Here is a 21,888-nt window from a genome sequence, read left to right as displayed (position 1 = left end):
ATAAAGGTCTCCTCCTTACTTTCACAGATATTGTGGAGCACACAGCAAGCTGCAATAACAATGGGGATATTGGTTTGGCTGAGGTCTGAGCGAGTCAGTAACGATCGCCAGTGACCTTTTAAACATCCAAATGCACATCCTACCACTATTCTGCACTTACTCAGCCTGTAGTTGAACAGCTCCTGACTCCTGTCCAGGCTGCCTGTGTATGGCTTCTTGAGCCATGGCATTAAGGGGTAGGCTGGGTCCCCAAGGATAACTATTGGCATTTCAACACCCCCACGGTTATTTTCTGGTCCGGGAAGTAAGTCCCTTGCTGCAGCCGTTTAAACAGAGTAGTGTTCCTGAAGACACGAGCATCATGAACCCTTCCTGGCCAGCCCACGTTGATGTTGGTGAAACATCCCTTGTGATCCACCAGTGCTTGCAGCACCATTGAAAAGTACCCCTTGCAGTTTATGTACTGGGTACCCTGGTGCTCCGGTGCCAAGATAGGGATATGGGTTCCATCTATCGCCCCACCACAGTTAGGGAATCCCATTGCAGCAAAGCCATCCACTATGACCTGCATATTTCCCAGAGTCACTACCTTTCGTAGCAGCACCTCAGTGATTGCTTTGGCTACTTGCATCACAGCAGCCCCCATAGTAGATTTGCCCACTCCAAATTGATTTCCCGACTGACCGGTAGCTGTCTGGCATTGCAAGCTTCCACAAGGCTATCGCCACTCGCTTCTCAACTGTGAGGGCTGCTCTCATCTTGGTATTCTGGCGCTTCAGGGCAGGGGACAACAAGTCACAAAGTTCCATGAAAGTGCCCTTACGTATGCGAAAGTTTCGCAGCCACTGGGAATCGTCCCACACCTGCAACACTATGCGGTCCCACCAGTCTATACTTGTTTCCCGGGCCCAGAATCGGCGTTCCATGGATAGAACCTGCCCCATTAACAACATGATCTCCAAAGCACTAGGGGTTTGACAGAATTCTGTGTCCATGTCCATGTCCTCATCACTCTTGTCGCTGCGTTGCTGTCGCCGCCTCCTCCTCGCCTCGTTTTTCTGGTCCTGGTTCAGCATAAACTGCATGAGAATGTGCGAGGTGTTTACAATGTTCATGACTGCTGTCTTGAGCTGAGTGGGCTCCATGCTTGCCGTTGTATGGCTTCTGCAGTGTTCACCCAGGAAAAAAGGTGCGAAACGGTTATCTGCCGTTGCTTTCACGGAGGGAGGGGGTAGGATGTACCCAGAACCACCTGCGACAATGTTTTTTGCCCTATCAGGCACTGGGATCTCTACCCAGAATTCCAATGGGTGGGGGAGACTGCAGGAACTATGGGATAGCTATGGGATAACTACCCATAGTGCAACGCTCGGGAAATCGATGCTAGCCCCGGTACATGGACGCACACCGCCGAATTAATGTGCTTAGTGTGGCCACATACATTCGACTTTATGCAATCTGTTTCCAAAATTCGAATTCTGTAAATTCGGATTAATCCCGTAGTGTAGACATACCCTTAGAGGGAGCACCAACCACTTGCCTTTGAGGTTACTACTGCTGTGATAGGGTAGACCCATATATGAGCAGTTAACAGGTTTGTCTGGCCGTGCTTTTGCCATATCTGGGCTCAGGGAAGCATGAATCAGGATGGCCTTGGTCTACAGATATTTATATTTGTGCCCCATTTTTCCTTACTTTATGACACACCTTTGACAGAAGAGGGAACATGTACCTTATAAATCTGTTTCACCAACATAGAAAATGTAAAGGCTGCCCTAGCTTTGCTCATGAGCTGTAGAAGGCTGTAGGGAGAAACTCCTCTCCTGAAACAAGGTGTATGTCAGTATTTTGCCACCTACCATCAAATATCAAACACATAGTGATGGTACCATTTTCCCAGGAGAACTTCCTGCTTTCTCAAGTTGTCAGCCCCTACATTTTTATGTCTGGTATGTAGGCTGCTTCCATGGATTTAAGATACATCCCTGCCCAAGATGAGAGACTAGTTTCTGACCAAAGGAGACTGGACCTAGAACCCTGCTGCTTGTGAACAAGGGAGTGGTCTAATTTTACCTTTACTGCACTGTGGTGATTTACTAAATACCTGAAACTCCCTATAGCTTATAAATCTGCCATCTGCTTGAGAATGATTACATGGATCAGATTTTTAAGCACCATTTCAGGGATTGAGGGGAACTTCACTGAGCCAGGATAAAACACCAACTTTTGGAGATTTTAAGGGAAATGAGCCCTGGCAGAAGAAGAAAAAGAATGTGGCCCAGGATAATACTTTGAGCCAGGCTCCCAGGAGAACCTTCAGAAGCTCAGGTCTCGTCTACACATAGCTCTTGGCTGTTGTAGCTGAGAGTGTGTTTTTTTGTTATTCTGAGTGAAAGTGGCCAAAACTTTCCCCACACTGAACATGGAGGTAAGGAATGTGAGACTTCTGGTCCTTGCCAGTCTTTAATTTGGGTTTCCATTCTCTGTGCTCTGCTGGTGGTGCACCTTGAGGTAGCAGCAGGATTCTCTTGCCCCCACATGCTCCTAAGCCTCTAGGGTGCACCCCCTTGCTCCCAGGGGCTCCCCTCTTCCTGTCTGGAAAAAGTAATTCAGGGTGGCAACGTTTTTAAACTTTATTGGGAGGAGGAGAAGAGCTGAGATGGAGGTATTATGTTAACCGCTGCCATCAGGTTTCTTTGGCCTATAGGCAATTACAGAGGTGGGTGAAGCTGATGTGTGTGCACTAATTAGATGCCAAGGACTCAGTGTATCCCCCCTCTTCCCCTTTTGTTTTTTCCTATTTTCCCCACAATCAACAGGGTTCTGCCCATAGAAGCCAAGAAGCCAAGATCATTCCCTGAAATTTTGGAATTGATTGGATGCAGTATTCAAAAGTTATCACATTACAAACTAACTAGACATACAGATGCCACTGAATTGAGTATAAGGCCTTATTTTTCTTGGCCAATACTGCCTTTGCAGTTGCCGTTTTAATTACATGATCACAGATTGCCTTACACTATATTTTCTGTTTTTCCTCTGTTTCAATTCCAATTGACAGATGTCATGATCCCTAAATGAAGTGATGAGACAGTGCTTGCCATTTCTCCTTATTTTGTCTCTTTTAATGGCTGCAGGTGCACACATTATTCAAACACTTTCCCCTAGAGGCTGTGGGTCTTAATCATCCTATTAAAGTGACTGTGTCTCTGCCATAATTTTCACATTAAAAATAATCTAGTTTCATTACACACACAGAGCTATTCAAATTATTTGTTGTGAAGAATTCATCTGTTGCATTTAGTCTTTTTTATGTTTGCAAGTTGTCCTCCATTATCGTATCATTTTTGTTCATTATTGAAGTTGCTCAAGGAATATTTTGTATGAAGATATTTCACCCTAAGGAGTGCCTGAGAACTATTGTTCAGAGTGAGTAATAAACCAAGTATGGGACTTTGGAATCTACTATTTGACATGTGTAAGCTTTGAAGTGGGGGCCTTGTCTCCATGTGTTTGTACAGCACCTAACACAGAGGAGGCCCTGACCTGGATTGGGGCATCTGATCATTACTATAATATATGCAGTAAAGAATACTAATGATTAGTAACAAGGCATTGTTTCTGTTCCCTGAATACATATAAGTGGGGAAAAGTAGAGAGCATAAGTAGAATAAGACACGGTGCAAGGAACAGGGAGGGAAAAAGAAGATTCCGATAGCGCTGTCATTACTGTTCCACATAGGCCACTGGTAGCAGCAGCACAGGACAAAGATGTGAACAAAATAATCCCACTAAATCAAACAGGTAAAACAGTGGATTCTTTTTTAGTATAGAATCTCTACTTTATTCTCCTCTTCTAGCACGACTCTCTCATTCATGTTCTTCCATTTTGACTGTCTGCAGTATGTAAGGTGGGGTGCCTGGTGTCAGATACTCAGACCCCATTTGTGCATGCGGTCCAACTGCTTGCTTTCAATACTGTGGGTGATAACCAGGGCCGATGGGGGGAGGGAGGGGAAAGCTGGTACAAATTACCGGGGCCCGGTGGTCCGTAAGGGAGCCCGGCTTCCCCTCCCCCCCTTGTCGCCTTACCGGGGCGCAGCAGTCCGTAAGGGGGCCCGGGGCCGGCTTCCTCCTCCCATCGTTGACCCTGTTTAGCTGGTCCACCCTTGCTGGGGGGCCCGAAAAATTTTTTTCACCGGGGCCTGAACCCGCCCTTGGCAGCCCCCTGGTGATAACTGCCTAGATATGGGGAGCAGAAATGTATGCGATGGAAAAAACACGTCAGCTGCTGTATATATATTGGATGTGACTAGGTTGCAGAGAGGAGGGTCCAGGAACTGTGCTCAACCTGCCCTGTGGCAAGTAGTATAGTGAGTAAAAGTGATGTTTCAAATGTCCTGTGTCTTTAAGAGACTTTCTACCTTAGGAATGGTTAGTCCTTTCTGGAGAACTTGTAAATAAGATCAAGAGTACTTGTGGCACCTTAGAGACTAACAAATTTATTAGAGCATAAGCTTTCGTGGACTGCAGCCCACTTCTTCGGACACATTTGTTAGTCTCTAAGGTGCCACAAGTACTCTTGTTCTTTTTGCGGATACAGACTAACACGGCTGCTACTCTGAAACCTGTAAATAAGATGCTGATTTGAAATGAATGCCATGGTTAGTCATCCAAAGAGGGTTAGTTAATAGGTATCTTGTTAAGCTATCTTACGGTGTGGGTTGCAGTATGTAAGTTGTGGGTTAATTTATGGAACAACATCCCAGTAAATCTGAAAACTACAAATACTCCTAGTGGTAGCAGACAGGTAGCTGTGTTCAGAGTAAGCTCTAGGCTAGTACTGTCAATGCTCGGTGAATTTGAAAATGATTCCTTAAGATGGCGAGTGGCAGTTTATTTTTATTTTGGCCATTTTCACTTCCTTTAAAGTTGAGTGTTTTTTTTTAAACCTAATATTCTCCTGCGTCATCTCCACCGAGCTATGCGTGCTTCCTGCACAGAGTTAGTTGCGTTCTAGCTACCTTCTTGAAGCTGCTCTCTCCCGCATTCTTCAGGAGACTTGGTTTATTATTCCAAAAAATAAAGAAGGTTTTTACCGTAAGTTTCAGGGGTGCACGTCCTGAAGCTCCCCAGCCCCAATATGTCCCTCCCCCTTTTGTACAGATTGTAAATTCTGTAGGGCAGAGACTGTCTTTATGTGTGTACACAGTACCTAGCACATTGGGGGCCCGAAAGCCACCCTGTAATAGAATAAAAATAATAATTCTGCTGGTTTGCAAAAGGGAAAAGCAAACCCCCTTTTCAATTCTTTAGGAGTCTTATTTTTGTATGCGCCTTACGTCCAAATGTTTACCACATGCAGAGCCATGAAACTGTGAGCTTCTTACGAGGAATAATGCAAGTCTCCTTTGTGCAGAGACAGAGTGAGTTTTGCTAAACACTTTAATGCCAAAGCAGGTCAGCTAAACTGATACAGCCTCTAATTAGCACTCCTGCCAGCTTTACCTGCTGCTGAATGGCACCCAAAAAGGTGTGACATTCTTTCCTCCCTTTGAAGACACCAAATAAAATCACTTCCTGTCTGGCTTTTAGGGTCAAATGCTCAGCGATCATTATAAATGAGGAACTAAACCATCAACCCCACCAGCGGGAACTGCCTTTTGGAAAATAAGATTTGATCTATGTGGTTGAATGGTCACTCCAAGCGAGCCAGTGAAACAGACTTCCACAATATTCCCTTTGTAGTGCACAAATTTCTAAAGGAAGGAGGTGGCTGGGGGAGGGAAAGAGCAGAACAAGTGTTCTATGATTTTACATGGACACTGCAAAAATTGGTTACATATGAAAATAGTAGAATGAAACATTTCTAGAGGTGAGCCCAAGCCAGAAAGTCTGTCCTGCTCCAGAACCTATTCTGTAGGCACTTAAAGAGTTAATGTTGATTTCTTTGGATTTACAAAATGACAAGAGGTACTTATGTATGTTCCGCTGACCAGTGTTTGCCAGTACAGCAAATAATTGGTATAGTATAACAGCACTCAAAGCCTTACTGCACCCAGAAGCAGTGCTGTGCCACTTCCACGTTATTAATGACACCTGCCTCTGTTGTGACCACATGTGCTTCTCTGTACTCCTTACTCCTGCTTGCAGCAACACCACAAGAACCACCACAAAAAAGCCTCACTCCTCCAAAACACGGTGGTGTTCAGAGCGATGTGTTTGAGCTTGGGCCTATCTGCACATAGTTCATGTTAGTTACATAGATTATAGCACATATAGGGAGGTATCAAAATATTACCCTGGTGTGCAGCAACACATTTGGATTGTTACTTCATTGTTAATCAGAATCATACGCCCCCCAGAAACACACAACTATAATCAGATCTTGGTTCAAAAAAAAAAAAAAAAAAAAAAAAGATAGTGATCAATATTGCCAGCCCCAAATGTTCAAACACATGAGTCAGGTGACATTGGCTTTAAAAAAAATCCCAAGATTATTTTGAGGTGCTTTTTATTTGGTTCTGGCTTCTAGGCCTAGAGGGGACATGTTTAGTCTTTCCTCAGCAACTATGATATACTGTTTAAAAAAAACAACAGAAGCTGAGATTCTCATGTAATCACTTGTCTCTGTGAGCTGGGGCATTAAGAAAAAACACCAAATACAGTAGGACTCACAATGCAATTGCAAGAATTGGCACCACTGTTAATATTGCTCAAGTGACTGACTTATTTTATTTACAGTGGCACCCACTATGTGCTAGAAACTTTTTAAACATTCAAGGAGGGATGGACTGTGCTCTGTAAACTCACAATCTTTAGATATAGCACATGATCACACTTGCAGATCAGAAATCAGGTAACTATTAACCACTGCTAAGTCTGGCCACCTCTGTCTTTGTGAGTGAGAGGAGTTGAGATAGGGAATTGTCGTTGGCTAATTTGTCTTAAAACAACTGGGTTCTAGAACATGGACAGTTCTCATTTCCTCCCCAAAGCCCGATCTCTTAATAGAATTAAGGCCAGTACAAAAATATATTTCAAGACTGCAGGTTGGACACACAAAACAAGAGCTTTCCACATGTTGTAATTTTGGGTGGTTTTGAAAACCACTGTTTCACATTCCCAGCCGCGCGTTAGGAAGCAGCCTAGCCTCGGTGGAATAAACTAAAAGACAAATAGCCAGGAATACTACAGACTCCTACACTGTGCTCTGATTGTTACTCTAACAAGTCTACATTTGTCGAGTTTTGGGTTTCTTTAATGTCAAACAATTGGCAACGATACAATGTTGCTGCTCCCTGGGGGCTGCGTGTCCATAATTGCTTCCGTCTATCAAAAGAAAACACATGAAGTGTATACAATATGCCCACGCAGCCATACTACTGTCTTACTCCATATCTTGAAATGCTGGGTTCTATATTGCTCTTCCTTCTTTACTCTTGATCTTTTTTTCAGGATCTCTTTTTAAAACCACTAACGTGGCATATGAGATTTATTTTTTTTAAAGAGATGAATTCTGGATTTTTGACGTGGGGCCCAAATAAGTATAAACTGCTTTGCAGCAGTAGCTGCATGGAGGGCTTGTCACTCACTGACACACCTTCCACTCCAGCCATCCCCTGGGGAGTGGTAATTTACTGCTGGATGTATATGCAGTGTTGGTTTAACTACTCTGGCCAACAAGTGGGAGAACAGATGCTTTGCTCATTTCACTCCCTTTTCTATTCACCCCCATCCTCTTGCTCTGGGAAAGAAATAAGCAGGCAGGTAGCCCTGATAACTCCTATACACCTGAACATGAGGTGCGAGATCCAGAACTATTGCTCTTTCTTGCCAGTATGTAATCCAAGTCACTGTCTAGTCCCATGTTGGCTCAGAGAAAGCAAAGAGATTAATCAAAAAATTTCACACCTACGTAAGAACAAATGTTCTTATGTTCTTAAACCTGCTTTTCAATTGGGTTTAAAGTTTACACCTAAAATAATCTAATTTAAGTTTTGATGTTGTGAAGTCTTACTGAATGTGTCTGGGCTAGATGCTCTGCTTGCCTAGACTTTTTGCCCTTTTTGTATGTACGTATCTTAAATTCTGTGAACCTGGATCTTGAATCAGAGACGAAGGAGGATAGTACACATGTGCCCAGAGCCTGAGATGAAAAATTCATATTAGCATCCAAGTTGTGAGCACCCACCAAAATTCAGGGGTGCATTATTTTCTAATAATGGAAACTCAGACCGAGATCTGAAACCTAAGCTTGCCAAACAGTGTTCAGTGTCTTAGTTTAAGCCGGTTTCTTACAAATATATATAAATGTAGGTGGGATGGCAGTGAACCGACCTTTTTCAAATCTAATTTGCAGTAAAATTGAGCTTAAATGGGGCCACAGCTGGTCAGAACATGTGGGTTGTTTTGTGAATCACCAGATATCCTATTCACAATGATGTCTAGCAGTTTTAACAAGTTGGTAATAGGTGCAGCCTACCTGCAGTTATTGCTGTAGAATAAAGCTTACCTTCTCTCTCTTTCTCTCTCTCTGTCCTTTGGGGATTTTTGTCATTTGAAAATATCTTCTGCTGCTATGGCAAGAAATAGACAGCAACTAGTCAACTAGCACAGGGCACAAGAGACCTCCCTATCACTCTAATGAAGAAAAGTGAGTCTGTCGGATCCAATGCCCTACATTAAAGAACCCACCATATCTTTTAAAGGCTTAGAACAGGTTTATAAATATTTTAGAATGTGTGTGTCTGCTACAGAGACCTCAGGTGTAGCAAGTGTATTAGCTTAAACCTATTCAATAAACCGAGACACTGAGCTGGCCTTTTCTAAAGAAACAAAAATTGAGTTCTTAAAAAAATATATACATCTCACACTAGTCTTGTCTGAATTCAGCTTTTCAGCAAAAGTGACCATCCAAATAACAATCTTAGTTAATGGATATAACTGAGGGATCTTGGCCTTGTAGCATCTGCTGGCAGCCTTCCACAGAACTGTGCTGGTCTTTGCCTCAGTTTCCCTTAGCTCATTCAGGGATGGAACCTATATCCAGTCTTCATTTATAACTTCAGCCCTGTGGCTGGGTTACTTGTGTCTCTTCCTTTCTGGGACTGAAAGGACTCTGGCCCCAACTAAAGTTCTACCAGGCCCTTTAGTGAACCTTTGATCAGTAGTCCCAGGAGTTAGGGCCTTCATCTCCGGCCCTTTCCTAACCTCTTTTCCAGTGCTTCCCCCTTAACAGGTTTCTTCCCTTCTTTCTTTAAGAGGGCAGAAATGGATTCAAATGCCAGAGGGCACCCTCTGTAATAAAGTAGGTTAAAGCAGGAATACAAAGCTGAAGTCCAATATTCCTATTATTGTTGCCACCCCTAGTTAGTGTTCTTAGCAGTTTCTATCCCCATCCATGCAGGAGTGGGAGGGGGAACCAGGCCCACTCTTTTCTCTGGTCCTAGCCCCAGGGGTACTTGTGTGTTTCAAACTCTTACTGTTTCCATGGGCTGTTTCCTACCTCAGGGCCTTATAGGAACCTCCTTCCTGGAATTTTATCTGATGCTTACTGGCAGAAAACTGGTTTCTCTGGGCACCTTCCTCTGGCCTGACCACGTGGAGGCCCTGCATTGTAGCTCTTGGTCTGACCGGCAGCCATACTATTTTGGCTGGATTTATTCTGCAGCCTTTTATCTATGCTGTTGTGGCCTGCTGATAAAGTGCAGCTGGAGTGGTGATTGCTCCTTTTTTTAACCCTTTAGTATCCATTCTTTGTATAGTCTATACACCCCAACACAAAAGGGCTTTTAGATGCATCTACTACCAAAGGAATCTCATGATCTTATTGCTATTACCATGATCTTCCGCCCACAGTGTTTGCAGTCATCACTTGTCAAGTTATATCTTAATGCAAGGCTAGATTATGCATGTAGTAAAGAACCCATAGTAAGGGCACGGCTCTGGGGAAGCACTGGAAGCCGTTGGTCTGAGGTGGAGTAATGAACTATAGCATTTTAAGGGGGTGAAGTATACTCCTTTCCATGTTACTAGCCTTCACACCTTCTCAACTGTCATGCCTGCCAGTGTGTATGAAAGGTATGCCATAAGACCAAAACGTGCAACAACTGTGTAATTCACAGTATAATTGTCAGATTTCAATGGTTTTAAGGATAAGATCTTTATTCAAGAGGTTTTCACACTGCACAAGTATGAAAAGGTTGACTCACCACTAGCTCCCTCCAGCTTATGGCTGGGTCTGGTTTAGCAACTCTCCCCCCAGCAGTTACTTCCTGTCAATGGTCATTCCCGGCTTGTGGTGGTCTGCCTCTTCCTGTGACTTAGCCCTCCAGCCAGGTCACTTTGAAGTCTCTCCCTTCAGTGAATTAAAAGAAAAGGGGGCGGGAATATCATATACAACTGTAAAGACCCTTCAGAAGTCCTTGAACCCTTGCCTATCACTGCCTGAGCACTGATCCTCATCACTTGAGCTAATAGAATAAAGCTGTGCTTCAACCATATAACACTATAAAAATGCTGATTACACTGAATAATCAGATCCCAGGTGTCTCTCAAGTTGAGCATCCAAAATTAGTTGACACTTGACAATTCTGGCCTTAATCTCTCTTTGCCTCAGTTCCCAGCTGTAAAATGGGGACTATAATACCACCTAATCTTCAAGGCATGTTTTAAAGATAAATTCAGCAGTGTTTATCAAATACTCACATACTATGGTGAAAGAGCCATAGAACAATCATGAGGACTTTTTTTTTTATTCAGTTCAGGGTTTGAGTGTTATGTATTAAATATAGCCTGGGGTTATGCATTGATTAAGGAAAATAGAGAGATACTGAGTAAACACTGATTTGATGAATGAAGCAGGGGTCCTGTTAAAAATAGTAAGTGATCATGTAACTAAAGATTGTGTCATCATGTATGTGCACAAGGGGGCTGAATTAAGGTTGCACATAATTCTGGCATTGACTACATTTTGACTGCTTTAACTTTTAACCTTAATATTCTATAAATATAGGTGGGGTTTTTTGGATGTAATAAAGAATACTGTTACAGAGAGCCCTCATGTTTGAAAGGAGTGGTGCCCAAATCTTTCAGAGTGCACCTGCAATTTATCTAAAATGTATTGCATTCTACAGGGCTAGAATTATTTTTTTTTAAAGATCATAAGTAAAATTATGAAAATCCATCTAAATGTAATCAGAAAGTTGTTTTAAAGCTTTCTGAGATGTTCGTATTTTGGCCAGTTCCTATCTTAATTATTTTATGGTACCATGCTCACTTACCAACACTATCTATCTGGCAATGCCAAGACTAAAAATTCTGTAACTACCTAATTCCATCGAGAAAATGATTGTTATCATCATTCTCCAGACATTTCAAGAGCTTTCAGCACCAACCAAATGATTGTTTTAATGGTTGGGTCTGCTTACTCTAAGAAAAAAATACAATGCTTAATTCCAAGATAATTCTACAAAGATATGTATATCTTAACCTTGTTTGAGGCTTTTCAAGCATGCTTGCCCTTCTTGGGTTTCAACGTGTGTGTGTGTATGTGTGTGTGTGAGAGAGAGAGAGAGAACAAGCGTGTGCACATGGGTGTATGCTTGTGTGAGCATCTCTACTACTTGTGTTTGGTTAGCTCTCAAAATACCAAAATAAGACCATGGGATTTATGACTTGGCTGAAAGCAACTACAGGATGGTAATTGTCCATATGATATTGCTTCCATGACATCTGATGTAGAGTAGTTTTTGGTACCCTTTTCCAAATTTTGAAGGCGTTTTCCTATCCATTGGGGCTTTTGTGAACATTGATTTCTTATATACTTCTGCATCTCATCCAAATATAGAAGAAATATTCTTGTTGGGGTTGGTTGTTTTTTGCTACAAATGGCGAGATACCCTCGTGAGCAATTACCCATGGAGCACATTTCATGGACTTTATTCGGATTTCACTAGCACTAGTGTAAATTAGGAGTAACTCAATGGAGCTATACAAGTGAGACTCTTTGGTGAGTGAGATCAGAATCAGACCCTACGCATTTCTCACATATTCTTCTCTATTAGGCTACAGGAAAGTACAGAATGTTTCTACCACTCACAGTTTCAAAGGAAATGAGGCATGTTACTTTTTCTTTCAACTGCAGCTCATTTAAACCTTTTATGGAGAATGCTACCTACTGCAACTATTTTAAACTTTGTAAACTGACCGGACATTGCTCGCTTAGTGAGCAACTATTCAATACTTTGTTTTCTCCTCCAATATTTTGTTCACTATGTGACCTCAAGCCTTATTTACTGCCACTATTCAAACCCTGTTCATGTCTACGGTATCCGAGTGCTTCACAAACATTAGTACATTTATTTTTACAACATCCACGGGAGTTGAGGAGGTGCTATTATCCCCATTTTACAGATGGAAGTGATGCACAGAGAGATTAAGGTCACAAGTATCCACTAATATTTGTTGCCTAATTTGAGAGGCCTAGGACCTGATTTATTTATTTATTTATTTTGTTAAGAGTACTTAGCATTACGTAGCACTTCATACGTTCAAAGCCCAGCTCCCACTGATTTCAGTTGCAGCTACGGGTGCTCAGCACTTCTGCAAAGCAAACTCCAGGGTTTAAAGTTGGACACCCAGAAAACGAGGAATACACAATTAGTGATGCCCTGTGAAAAGTTTAGTGTAAGTGACTTGCCTGGCAGCCCACAAGAACGCTGTGGCAGGGACAGAAACCAATTCTCCAGAATAACATTCAGCTGCCTTAACAATGAGACCCTACTTTGAGACTCAGTTGAAGATAGTGAAATTACTCCTGATTTACACCTTTGTTAGTGATTTTACAGATTTCCTCTCTATACTGCATGTAGGAAGAGACACTCATAAAGCATGAGTTCTCTTTAACAGAGCTGTTGCTTCGGAGGAGCTCATTTGCTGGGATTGTTTGCATGCATTGGTTCACTGTACACGATGTCTAAGTAACCCCATTATTAGCTTTTTACATGTGAAATTATGACAGTGGCATGCACAAATCAGGTGCCCAACTGATTGTACATTTTTGCACACAAAAATAGGATTTCACTTTTTTAAATTAGCCCTATAATATCAAGAAACATTTGACCTGGCCTGGAGGTTGGTCATCTTACTGATGCCAAGTGACAAGAAAATATTTTAAATCCCAATATGAAGTCTAGGCCATTGGAGGGTGGGATAGCTCAGTGCTTTGAGCATTGGTCTGCTAAACCCAGGGTTGTGAGCTCAATCCTTGAGGGAGCCACTTGGGGATCTGGGGCAAAATCAGTACTTAGTCTTGCTAGTGAATGCAGGAGGCTGGACTCAATGACCTTCTGAGATCCCTTCCAGTTCTAGGAGATGGGATATCTCCATTAATTATTGTTTGCTTGATAGTCAAATGCAGAATCCCTTGGTATACATTGCTAAAATAACACTTTGTAGGAGTGTCTCCTTTAGGGGATGGCTTTATTTCCAGCAAGGAAAGAAAATGACACAAATCAACAGCTGATCCAAGATAGAACTTCTGTAGATTGAGTTGGCAGGATTCCATCCCCCCCCCCTCCAAAAAAAAAATTTGACTATGCTAGTTTACAACCCCAAAATGTAATGACTGTTGATCAATTTTTATTAGGAATTCATTCTAGCTCTGCAGAAATGTAATTTTAAATGCATTTTTAAGTCTTTTGAGATATAAATCCATGATATGTATTCAAATGTGTTCTCTTTGGTCAATCATCTTTGATAAGTTTCCTCTAAGAAATATCGTCTGGATAGAGCAACTTTCCCTAGAAATGGAGGAAGAATATTGCATCCTGCTTAAAAATCCTGGGTGAATCCTCACATCCCACTCCAGTTCCTTTATATTGGCTAAAAGAGCCGGAGCAGTGTAAAACAGTTCTAAAAGCCTTGGATCCTTCCAGGAGAAGATTCGTCAAGCACAGGACCTACAGAAGACAGCGGTAAGGCTGCCTTCCAAAATCCCCCTTGCAAGTTGCAATGTAGGAGGTGTGCCAGGCCTGAGGGCAGCAGGGCTGCAATGCATAGCACTGCAGAGATTCTGGCAGCACTATTGCCCACAGGGTTAGGCTGCCATAAAGCAGACAGCAGCCCAGGATTTATTCAGCCTGATGCCGGGACCCAGTCCAGTCCCAAGAGTGAAATCCCCTCCTTTGGAGCCAAGACTGACACCAGCATAGTCGGAGGCATTCCCTATTGGTGCTGTGATGTAGTCCAGTGCCTGTCGTGCCTATGCCTAGCTTCAGTCAATACCTTCCCATTATCAAGGGGGAGGGATAGCTCAGTGGTTTGAGCATTGGCCTGCTAAACCCAGGGTTGTGAGTTCAATCCTTGAGGGTTCCATTTAGGAAACTGGAATAAAAATCTGTTTGGGGATTAGTCCTGCTTTGAGCAGGAGGTTGGACTAGATGACCTCCTGAGGTCCCTTCCAACCCTATGATTCTATGATCATCTCCCCGACCTTAGGCCAAACAGCCCTGTAGTGCAGAGCTGCCGAAGACTCAGACAAACCAGGCGTTACCTTCTTATTTATTTATTTTTGTTTCACTGTGATATGGCTTACCTGGATTTTCAACTGCTACAGCCTGATGCCGAGCAAGACCTTGGCCTCACCCAGGGAGAGGGGTTCCAACCACAGCTGGGAAGCAAGAAGGGCTGCTTGGGAAACCCCAACCTCTCAGAACCATCCAAGCTTGGAGTGTCCGCTCCAGAGAGCTGCCATCTTTCCTGCGGGGATTAGCTAAATGGGCTGCCGTGCCTTGTGAGCCTGCCCCTGGGCAGTGAGCTCTGTGCTGTGCCTCTGAGAGTCAGAAGCTCACCCATTAGGAAGCTTACAGTACTTCTGGTGCCAACAGAGTCAACATCCCTTTGTAGCAAAACGAATGCTTGTTTGAACAGCATTGAAAGAACATTAATTATTTATCCCAGAGGAAAGCTCAATTAATCAAGGCCCAACAAGCTACAGTTATGCCAGGAGGTTAAACTCTCTGTCAATCAATCATGCACATCGGCAGCAAAATTAGCAATGTCTGGTATAATGAAATACACAAGAAATAGTTTAAAAGTGTAAAGCTATTCGCTCCTTGTTTTTTGGCCAGTCAAGCCAGCAATGTTTCACGAATCCCCTCATGCTCTCGGTTCTATAGGCTAGGGCACACCTTTAATACCATCCCCCCTTTCTGAATTCAAAAGTGATTCCCAGTCACTCTGTTCAGTTAGCTTTTGTTTATTTCCCACTTATGTCCTCTACCTGGCTTGTATCTATATTGTGGTAAGTGAATATAGGATTGGGAGCTCCTTGGGGTAGGGACTGTCTTGTTATTCCATGTTTGTACCGCACTTAGCCCAATGGGCTCCTGGCCCACAACTGGGCTCCTAAGTGCTACAATAATAAATGAGATATCATGTGTCCATCTACTTCCAGCATCTTCTCAGAGGGACTTATTGTACTATGCTAGAAAAGAGATGCTCAGTGCAGTATGGCTATTCATAAAGGTGGAATATGGGAATTTATTATATCTCTTCGATATAATACAGTCAGTGGGAAAAAGAGCTCTTTGTTCCATAAAATGTACTACATTTTATTAATATTTTGCATTCATATTATGCTTTAAATTTTGCAAAGAGCTTAATTAACTAACTAATCCTCAAAATAGCCCTATGAGTTAGATAGGTAAATAACACCCCCATTTTATAGTTGACTAACTTCCCAAAGACTCCACATCAAATCACTAGTAGAACTGGTTTTAGAATTCAGGTGGTCCAGGTCCTATGCTCACTACCCTACACCACACAGTCTCACATGCATTTCTTGATCTGATTCATGGCCCCACATATAAAGTGATTATAGTCATTGTGTGGATGCTTAATTTACCTCATTTTCTGAGTTCAGGCTCTGTTTGTACTATACAAATAAAAAAGAATGTTGCTTCCCTTTGCCTTAGAGTATTTTAACCTACCTTTCTGCCTTCCTGCCCTCTTCAACCATTCTGTATATTTGTCTTGTGATTTCCACCCACAAAGGCTGAGTGAATTTCCTGTGCCTACTCTTGTGTTCCTGGTCTTTAAGGGACAAACTGGAAATCAGCTCCAGAATAAAGACAGCAATGAGGATCAAGCACAAGAGCAATCATAATGTATATTTTATATATAAATACATGTATACATGCATACGTAAATAAAACACAGGCATTGCAAACAGATAACAACAACAACAACCTCCTAGCTTTCCTGTCATACATTGTTTGTAAAGCTCTTCACAAAGGCGGTTAGAATCATTATTCCTATTTTACAGATATGGAATCAAAAGCACTGAGTGGTAAATGACTTAACCAGTAGGCCAGTGACAGAACCAGGAATAGAACCCTAGGTGCCATATTGGACCTACAGTTTTGATCATAAGAGACTCTATATTTTTCTTAATACTTTAAATTTTCTCTCTCTAAATATTATATTTTCTCATATTTTTTTTCCACTATCTCCCCTATGATCTGAGATGGGCCCAAATGACAGAAAATTGATATAGATTTCCAACACCCCACAATTGGTGTTGTCCAGATGTAGGTGTTTGGTTCAGGCAATTGAAAAGACATCGTTTGCAAAATTCTGATCCAGAGGTGGGTTTGGATTTGCGACAAACTTCCACACCCTTGCACCCATTGTCCTTCCTGACCAGAAACATAAAAGTTCAAGATTGTTTGGACAGCACATGGATCTTGCACCCAGCTCTCACCATAGTGGGAAAGACTGTGCAATCCTTACTCATGGTGGCGAGCACTGAAGCATGAAAGTAGTCCCACTTGTGTCAACACTGGTGGGATAGCTAAATGACTGAGAATATCATAACTTTTGTCCAAAATTAAACAGAACCCTTTTTTTTTTTTTGCAATGTTTTAGTTAACATTTGGGAAGAGATGCAACAGTGTGCGCGCTTCTGCACTTCCTGGTTTGGTTCAGAATCTACAAACCTGAAATGCCCCTAGAAAGACTGTTCTTGTGATATTTGTTTACTTGATGAAAGTGTCAAAAGCAGAGAGTCTCTGAAAGCTCATGAGCAAGCATGTTCTGGAGAGACTTTGCAGCACAAAATGGTGTGTAGAAGCTTTTGATTAGAATCCACATTACCATGCTTCAGTTTTTCTCTGCTTCAAATCATTTCTTTTCTTCCTGCATTCATCTGCCTCACAGCACAAGCACTGCACCTGAGAAAGCTGACAGTTTCCTTTCAGAAAATGGGAGGGCCAGCTTTCAACCAAATCACACAGATTTATATCCGCTGAGGATTTGGCCATAATATTTTTCTCAAACAGCAGCTAGTGGTGCACATCAAGTAAATGAAGTAATAATCTAAGCACCTGCTGCTTCAATATGTGAGAGCCTGCTTTTAGCTAGCTATCCCAGGCTGCAAAGCCTATAGCCACCAAGCAATTGGGCCAGCTGAAATTCAGTACATTTCCAAGTGCCTATTAAGTTTGATTTGCAATATGTTAAGAGAGAATTATCCCATAGCCAAATGATTCATAATGACATATACACAATGTACTCTCTGGAATGTAAAAAGCAACAGAGGGTCCTGTGGCACCTTTAAGACTAACAGAAGTATTGGGAGCATAAGCTTTCGTGGGTAAGAACCTCACTTCTTCAGATGCCATCAGAAGAAGTGAGGTTCTTACCCACGAAAGCTTATGCTCCCAATACTTCTGTTAGTCTTAAAGGTGCCACAGGACCCTCTGTTGCTTTTTACAAATTCAGACTAACACGGCTACCCCTCTGATACTTGTCTCTGGAATGTCTCATTGTTTTAAGGAATGATAGATTGTTCTTGAAGCCAAAATAGGAATTCATCATTTAATTTGTAAGAATGCTTTTCATTACTCAGAAACTGACTTTATTATGCTGGATTTGCTCTAAACTGCATGTGTTCTGCACTTTATTTAAAGCTGATAGTGCTGGGGTTATTGAGGTTGAAAGGTAGAGTGACTTGCACTTGTTAAACTACTTGTGGACACGTTTAGAGGGCACAAAATATTAACCAGTATTTTGTAATGCAAAATTTCAAAGTCAAGCCTGGAGCCTAAATGACTTCTCAAGATTATTTATCAGTTGAGCAAAGTAGTTCAGCATTTCACAACAATAAAGCCAAAAAGATTTGCTATTAGACTAAGAGTTGGGATTTTACAACTACAGTCAAATTATCAAAAGTGGCCACTGACTTCATATCCCTCAATTTTTGGATGCCAAACTTGAGATGATGAAATTTCTCTAGGCACCAGTGTGGCTACTTTATGAGATGTGTCTGTGGATTTGAATTAGCTGTGTAAGTGGGAAAATCAGATTGAAAAATTAACTTGAGAATTTTGAGACTTATATTAGTCACATATATGTCTGAAGTCTATCTACAGCGGAGAATGAGATTTATAGTGAAACCATCAAGTGTTATCTTAACATAATTCTTTTTACACAATGGAATATTTTTTATATCAAGAGCTAACAGCTCATGGTTAATGCAACTCATGATAGATCTCACTTGAAATTTTTTGTGACATGGGAACAGTTAATGCAGATGTTCCTGGTACAATCCACATAATGCCCATTGAAACGGTGGTCTCTCCATCAGAAAGACAGATTTGATAAAGTTCATGGAATTTGCCAATTCATTGAGCTAATTCTCAGGACTCTTACCAAAATTGTTCTAAAAACCACTACTACCAAATTATCTGGAGAAATGGAGAACACGCCCAGAGTTGCAGTCTGAGAGTGGAAACAATGGGAACTCAAGGGTTTATAAATAGGAAGGTCGGGAGCCAGATTGCAGGATTCAGCAGTGGAGCAACATGAGGAGGAGAAGGATATGCTGTAGAGGCCATGTTCTAGGGACTTGGCTGGTTTTGTTGGATTTAGACTGCAGGATCCTTCACCTCATAGGAGAAGAGGACTAGAATTTGCTGTAGACTGTGAAAATTGCACAGTTGTTGCACAATCTCAGAAGGAGGTTGAAGAAAACTGTGGGATTACCACTTGTCTCCCAACTTTAAGGTGCCCTAAAGAGGGTCTGCACACCATTCCACTGACAGTGAGGGTAAATCTGGCCAAAGAAGAGCCCTAGGGGGATGTACGTATGTGAGCACACATAATATATTTTGCATTTGAACTTGTGATTTTAAAAAGTACTAAAACCTGAGGACCCCTCCCTTCCTCAAAAGTCTAGTCTGTAAACAAGATTTTGATTGACAATATTCACAATTGTTTCAAAGGTTATAAGTAACCTGTTATATGTACAAGTGGATACATTTAGTAAATGTTTGTTTCAGAGATTGTGTCACTCTTCTACCAGAAGTTTAACTCTGATTAATATGTACAGACAATATCTACGTCACAATCCTGAAAAGTCTAAGTTGTGGTCGGTGCCACAGTAGAGAGGTAAGATGAGGTATGGAAAAGGGGAAAGAAAAATTATACCTAACATTAGCATCCTGTTTTCCTCAAGCCTATTAAACATAGATTCTTATTTTATAAGGGATGATTCTGATCATCCAGTCTGACCCTGCATCTTTAACTGCAACTCTATCTCCTGCTGAATATTAGTGGTGGGTTCCATTCAACGACTATTGGTTATCTTTTGAATGTCCTTTCTCCCTTTCCCTTTCCTCACCCCCGCACTGATGGAACATAGAAATTCCACTGCTATTTGGCTTATGCCCATCTGCACAGAGCAGCTTGGGGGAGAGGAAGAATCTCTTATAGTAAATGCCAGGGATGGACAAAGTAATTTTAATAAAATAAGAAGCAAACTGGTCATAGAAACACAAACAAAAAAACCTTTCTTAGGTTCCCCCCAAAAACTTGACTAATTTCTCTAGCTCACTGACCTTTTATTTAATTTATTTATTTATTTATTTATTCCTTCCATTTTTGAGTACATTTGCACATCCTGGTTCTAGCTTGAAAGGAAAGAGGAAAGGCAGAAACTCTTTCAGAAAGGCTTGTGAAACTTTCAACTCAATTTTGGAAGAACCAAGAGCTTCAAATAGTTGCCACACAGAAATGGCAGAATTTAGCATCACCGATGAGCCTTTCTCAATGCTTAGCAGTTTCAGATAAAAATGGATAGGTTCTTAAAAGTAGTGTCCACAAGAATAATATTCAAGTTTTTCCATCCAGTTGATCATATTGGAAGTATCTTCAATTTACAAGTTTTGCTTGCACTGCACAAAATGCTTTTGCGGCCTGATCCAACTTTCATTGTAGTCAGTAGAACAACTTTTATTGACTTCACTGAGAGGTGGATCGGGTCCCTGGAGGATGAACAAAATGTTAGTTTCATTCTCCAGTGAGTTAAAGGTCTCACCATCCATGCTAAACAAGAATGTAATTATTTAAACACATGATATGTAATAAAAACTAAATCTATGTGATCTGATCCAGATCTCCTGAGGTAAGGAATAAATCTTGAATTTAAAACACTATGGTCTATTCAAGTGAGATTATGACTGTCATTGATCCTCATTAACTGGGCTATTGAAATACTGTCACATCTAGGGTATGAAAATTTAATTCCATTTTTCATATTCATACTCACTAACAATAAGGCTGACTCACTTTTGTAAGATCCTTAAATGATGGTTTGCACTGAATACTGAAATACTGTATTCTGTTGATATTAGGATAATATTGAGTTGATAAGAATGAATTTGATGTTGACATAATTGGCACATTGAGTTTTACAAAACAGCTGCTGTAAAGCCAGTGAGATTAAAAAATAATAACTTTTTAAAATATCCAGTGCCTGACATTATAGCATATTAAAAAAGAGGTAAATGTCACCCAACTGCTTTCTCTGAACAACAGCATTAGTACTTGGGAAAATAAAATACAAATTTGAAAAGGAAATGGAATTTTAAGAGCAAGAGGAAGCTTTTAAGAACAAGAGCTTTGTTAATAATCAGTTTATATCCCACATAAGGTCATTTTGCATGGGCGCTCAGTGGCAGTTAGGTGCCTAGGCATTTTTGAAAAGCTCACTAGGTGCCTATCTGCATCTTTTGGTGCCTAAACATCTTGAAAAATCTGACCTTTAGGTTCCTAAGTCTCACTGAAAGGCAATAGGACGTAGACTCCTAAGTGCCCGAGTCCCTTTTGAAAATGGGACTTAGGCTCCTGAATCAGACACTTTTGATAACCCCCAAAACATTTACAGTAGCTTAAAAAAACATTGAATTTTTCCCCTGTTTAATTTTCATCATCATTCTGCATTAGGCTTCATGCAGTGCTTCAGTGTTTATGAAATATAAAGTAGAAGGATAAAAGTAATAAATATAAATATTGTACATTAGAAGACTTAGTAGTGAAAAATATGGCCATTTTCAATTGCATTGGGTTGAAATGTGATGCCAAACAATACTCAAGCCAATACTGAGTCTCTCTAGACTTTATGGAAGATGGAGAAAAGCTCCCATCAGTGCCCAGTGGATAGAAACTATATGAACAGCATGGGCGAATTGGCTTAGAGTTTCTGAGTCTCATCTGCACAGGCAAAAGATTTCATTAAATGTGATGGCTTCACTGCCTTCAGGCACAATTTCACCGCTCAGAAACCATGTTACAATGTCAAAGTGAAATAAAACAATGTCATTTCAAGTTAAATGGCCTTTCAAAAGGAAATTAAATAGAGAAAGTACATTAGAATATGGATATGGCTGTGACTTAAATACACAAAACTAGGAAGATCCTAGGCTAAAGATTCCGTAGCATCTTTAACTTAATTTGGTGAGGCCTAAGAACTATAAAACATGATATTTTATTAGGGTCTGAGGCAACTCCCATTTAGCCGATAGGAGTCTTTGAACTGACTTT

The sequence above is a fragment of the Trachemys scripta genome, chromosome 7 (assembly GCF_013100865.1).
Source record: "Trachemys scripta elegans isolate TJP31775 chromosome 7, CAS_Tse_1.0, whole genome shotgun sequence".
NCBI lineage: Eukaryota > Metazoa > Chordata > Testudines > Emydidae > Trachemys > Trachemys scripta.
Note: the sequence above shows the minus strand (reverse complement) of the source record.